A 5,731-nucleotide genomic window follows, 5' to 3' on the forward strand; every position below is an offset into this window, starting at 1 on the left:
AACTAGACTTTAAAACCTTCGAAATAGAATATATTTGGCTCAAAGTACTATAAAATAAATCGTAATGTAAGACCGATCCACTTATTTAAGGACGAAAATTAAAAGAGAAAACCAACGATATGAAAGATATCAAAGACCAAACTTACTATTAGTAAAGTATAGCATAGTAATTTTGAGCGATTTGTCAACAATTCAATTTCGTTTGTCTTTCAAACGTCATAAATCGCTGCGAATACTCTTGTTTAGTAATATATTTAAGACCTGTAAATATAATTTCTTACGCTGAATCGAATGGTGGTATTTTTGTCCTTCTTGGGTGCATAAAAGCAGAGATACACGCAATTATCAGAGTTTGAGATTGAAATTGAAAAAAAGAACGTTCCTTTAAAAAAGAAATTTGGCAAACGTACAACAAGATTAATAGTAATAATTAGGAAAAAATTCCAAGCATTCCAAGCATGTGCAAGGAATTTTTACTAGGCGATTAAGGAAACGTATTGATGCGAACAAACAAACTCACAGGCAGAATATAATGCGGTGCCAAACTTGGCGCGGGCACCGCAATCACGAAAAAGATAAACTGAATCAGACTCAAATCACTCAATGCAATGCATAATTTATGCATTTCGTACTGAAGACAGAAAGAGATAGGTATTGTATTAAGGGGAGCGTTAGAAGCAGAGAATGTATGTATTTCGAAATTCAACAATGGCGACGAGGATAGAAATTTAAATAAACGACAATGGCTTCGTTGGTGACTCCAATGCCACCATTCAATCCTGACGAAGAAGTCGGAGGAAATCAAGCGCTTCGATGGCGAACATGGCTGGGAGATTTTAAGATGTTTCTCGCTGCCAGTAACATCACAAACAAAACACGCCAGAGAGCCCTATTATTGTATCAGGCAGGGCCTCGAGTAAGGGAAATATTTCGACAGTTTCCCGATTCTGGAGCCGACGACGATATAGCCAAAGCAGAGGAGCTTCTAACAGCGTATTTCGAGCCGCAAAAGAACCGTTTATACGAGGTCTATAAATTCCGTGAAGCAAAACAAGGTGGGTCAGAAACAATCGATCAAAGAACTGCGAGTTTTCTGACGTTGACTTTGAAATAATGGCACAAATCGTAATCGGGGGAAAATCTAGGCGCATACGTAAACAAGCTTTACGCGATCCTAATTATTCATTAAAAGATCTTCTGGTCGCTGCGAGGCGCGAAGAAACAAGCAAAATTCAAGCCGCGGATATCGAAGGAAATTTAGATGATCAAACATTAAATACGTTTAACACCAGGACACCGCCAAGGAAGAACAACAAGACATGTTTCAATTGCGGCGGCGAATTCCCTCATAGAGACAGACAATGCCCAGCCAAGTACAAAACGTGCACAAAATGTGGTAAACAGAACCATTTCGCCAAACAATGTCGAAGCGGAAATCAAAACACACGAAGAAACCAAAACCCCCATGACAGCCGAAAAGAATTACGACCAATGAGAAAATCTGACGATGGGAGCAGCAGTAACAGTGACAGCGAATCTACGGAATATTGTTATGCAGTTAAAAATAAGCCAAAACACCCAAAAACATTAGTTTCAATAAATGGACAGCGTGTGAAAATGACAATTGACACCGGGTCCAGCATAAACGTGATTGATAAAAATACATTTGAAAAACTGAGGAACATTGAACTTAAACAAACGTCGGTCAAAGCATACCCCTTCAACTCAGATAAGCCAGTCACAATGGAAGGGAAATTTCGAGCTCTTGCGGAATCAAAACACAAATATACAGTAGCAACGATATACGTAACCTCAGATGACGGCGGGTGTCTATTAAGCTCGGAAACAGCACAAGAACTGGGACTTGTCAGTTTACATCTTAATCAGATAAAAAAGAACACCTCACTAGCTAGTCAGAACAACCGTCACAAGCCAAACCACGTACGAAGGACGAAAACCTGCAACGCATTTTAGATAACCACGCCCCTGTTTTCAACGGATTAGGAAAACTTAAAAACAAGCAAGTTAAATTATCCCTCGACGAAAGTATAACCCCGGTGGCACAACATCAGCGACGGGTACCATTCCATCTACGCCAAAAAGTGGAAAGTGAAATAAGAAAGTTGGAGCATGATGATATAATTGAGAAAGTGCCTGAAAATACACCAACAGAATGGGTTTCCCCAGTGGTTATTGTTCCAAAACAAAACAACAACATTCAACTATGTGTCGACATGCGTGTCGCGAACACAGCCATCAAGCGAACGAGACACCCAATACCAACTCTTGAATCGGTCTCCATGGAACTCAACGGAGCTTCGTTCTTCTCAAAACTCGACTTGTGCCAAGCATACCACCAACTAGAACTCAGTCCTGAGTCACGAAATATCACGACCTTTTGCACGCATCTAGGACTGTTTCGGTATAAGCGATTAAACTATGGCACCAACGCAGCGGCCGAGCTTTTCCAACATACCTTACAGGAAGTACTTCAGGGCATCAAAGGAATAAAGAACATTGCGGATGACATCATTATATTTGGTAACACCAGGGAAGACCACGACCGTGCTCTGGAGGAATGTCTCACCCGACTACAACAACACAACTTTACCTTAAATCTCGAGAAATGCAAGTTCCTTAAAAAGAACCTCGAATTCTTCGGACTTATCTTCACCGAAAAGGGTGTCAGCCCAGACCCTAAGAAAATCGAAGCCTTTGCAAACACACAACAACCGACAACAGTCAGTGAAGTAAGAAGTTTGTTGGGAATGGCCAACTACAGCTCTAAATTTATAAGAAACTATGCAACTATCACTGAACCACTCCGCGAATTAACACGGAAGAATGCACATTTTACATGGACACATAAACACCAAACAGCTTACGACGAACTGAAGCAGGCTCTACTCAACAGTCCGGTCATGAGCCATTTTGACACCTCTAAAGAGACTTCAATATTAGTCGACGCCAGCCCCGTGGGATTATCCGCAATATTAACTCAGAAGGATCCACGACAAAATGCTTCCAATATTGTTGCCCATGCCAGTCGCGCTCTCTCTCCGGTGGAAAAACGTTACTCCCAAACGGAGAAGGAAGCCCTTGCGATCGTGTGGGGAATCGAGCATTTCCATCTGTACCTATTCGGGGCTCCCTTCACGCTGGTAACAGATCACAAACCACTACAGCTGATCTATAACAATCCTCTGTCTCGACCTCCTGCCAGAATCAAACGATGGTTCCTAAGGCTACAACAGTATGACTTTCAGGTAATCTACAAGAAGGGTTGCGACAACCCAGCAGATTTCCTATCCAGACATCCACAGTCACACGTGCCAAAGCATAGTATTGCCGAAGAATATGTGAATTTCGTCACAATCAATGCCGCTGAAGCGGCAATACCTTTAAAGGCTATAAAAAAAAAACACTTCCACAGATCCCAGTCTCGTGGCAGTACACCAGGCAGTTTTGTCCGGTGATTGGACTGATAAACTAGTAAAACCCTTCGTAAACATCAAAGACGAAATCACAATAGACAACACCAACGGGGTAATTCTAAGAGGCACACAGATCATCATACCAGCAGCTCTACAAATGCAGGTGGTAAGATTGGCTCATACTGGTCATCAAGGACTAGCAAAAACAAAAGCTTTGCTACGCCAATATGCCTGGTTTCCAAGTATGGACACAGCAGTACAAAAGGAGATTGACGGATGTTTGCCATGCCAAGCCAATGGGCCTCCCAACCCACCAGAACCCTTGCTTACACCAGTAATGCCGGAAGGTCCGTGGCAAACCATCCACGCCGATTTTTACGGGCCACTTCCCACGGGACAATACATTATCGTTCTGATCGACAAATACTCCCGATACCCGGAGGCAGAGATAATCAACAGCACGTCAGCTAAAGCACTAATTCCAAAATTAGATGCGATTTTTTCACGACATGGAGTCCCTCATACTTTCAAATCAGACAACGGACCGCCATTCAATGGAAATGATTTTAGAACATACCTAATGAAACTGGGTATAAAGCACGAGACATCGACGCCAGAGTGGCCACAAGGAAATTCCGAAGCTGAGGCCTTTATGAAACCCCTTGGCAAAGCAATAAGAACGGCCCGAGCAGAAAATCGCAACTGGGTACAAGAACTCTCCAGGTTCTTGCTGAGTTATCGGACCACACCTCATTGCTCAACGAACATTCCACCAGCTCAACTCCTTTTCAACCGACCCGTGCGAGGAACGTTGCCGATGTTAAACCCGAAAGACAAAGTAGTAAACCGACACAAGGAAGCTAAGGCGAACGATGCAAAAGCAAAAACAAAAGAAAGAAAATACGCAAATGAAAGGAGACATGCAAAACCATCGGCACTAAAAGTGGGGGACAAAGTCATACTTAAACAGAGAAAGAGAAACAAGTTCACAACAAAATTTGAACTGGAACCATATATAATAATCGAACGGAAAGGAACTCAGATAACAGCTGAAAATCGAAGACACGTAGTCACAAGGAATGCATCTTTTTTTAAACAGATAAAGGGTGATGCGAGAGAATCAAATGAGAGTGAGGTCCTCGATGAACGAGAAGCAACAACGATAAGATGGAACAACGGAGAGCAAACACCAACACTGCGAAGATCGACCAGAAATCGCATTCAAACCGAACAGTATGGGAATCCTATAAATCCGAACTTGATAAACCTTTAGATTTATATCGAACATACATTAGGGTTATATATGAACAGTAAAAGTAATTAAGGTTGATATTGGACAGATTGCATTTACGTTAAAGGAAAGGAGGGATGTAGTGTTGTAGACACGCCTCCTGATTGACAATCGGACGAGGGCATTAAATATAGAAAGACAGAAAGAGATAGGTATTGTATTAAGGGGAGCGTTAGAAGCAGAGAATATATGTATTTCGAAATTCGGCAACACACAGGTTGGTAAACTGACTTCGCGGAAGTCTGCCGCAAGTTTTTAAAATGTCTTTTTAGTTCGTCGTACCGAAATTGCTTAAAAAAGTGAGAAAGTGTTTTATTTAATTGCTTCGATTGTCAATTTAAAGTAATATTTGTTTTGAATATTCAACAGTGAAATTTCCCGCCCAAAAGCCTAATCAGTTTAAAACATCAAAATACCATTCAGCATATGATGGAAGTCATAATTTACGTTATAATTTAAAAAACTCTTTTCCCAGTAGATGCTCTATGCCCTATTTTATATCTTTGGAACAATCAGCTATCGGCATAACAGCCCGTTAACCAGCATTTATACGCTGAAATGCACTCGGCGAACACAAAAACAAATGAGTAATAACCGCGGCTTAAATACCCGAAATTTTCAGTGAAGTTTTAGGGGTCGTTTACCATATCTAAAGCACGAGAATTACGTTTCAGCCGTGCACGGCTTGAAATGAAATCAAAAAATGGTAGAAAAATTCGTAACTAAAACAATTTTATATCGCCAAAGTTTTTAAAAAAATTTTATAAACAGGGGGGAGTGAATGTTGGAGCGGGCTCAATATTGAGCCGTGTCAGTGGTAATTGCCATGGTCAGTTGGAGCCATATCTGGCGTCAGCACGAAAAATCCGCCATGTTTCTTGCTTCCCTTTTGAGCCCAAAACATTAGGAGCCGGTCCTCCAGGAATTGTTTTATAGCTCAGTGGTGCCGTTCTAAAGAAAATGAACCTGGAAAATCTTACATCCAGGTTCCAAGCTGAAAAAATTT

The sequence above is a fragment of the Dendronephthya gigantea genome, unplaced genomic scaffold (genome assembly GCF_004324835.1).
Source record: "Dendronephthya gigantea isolate DGI-Jeju-01 unplaced genomic scaffold, DenGig_1.0 000044F, whole genome shotgun sequence".
Taxonomy (NCBI): domain Eukaryota; kingdom Metazoa; phylum Cnidaria; class Anthozoa; order Malacalcyonacea; family Nephtheidae; genus Dendronephthya; species Dendronephthya gigantea.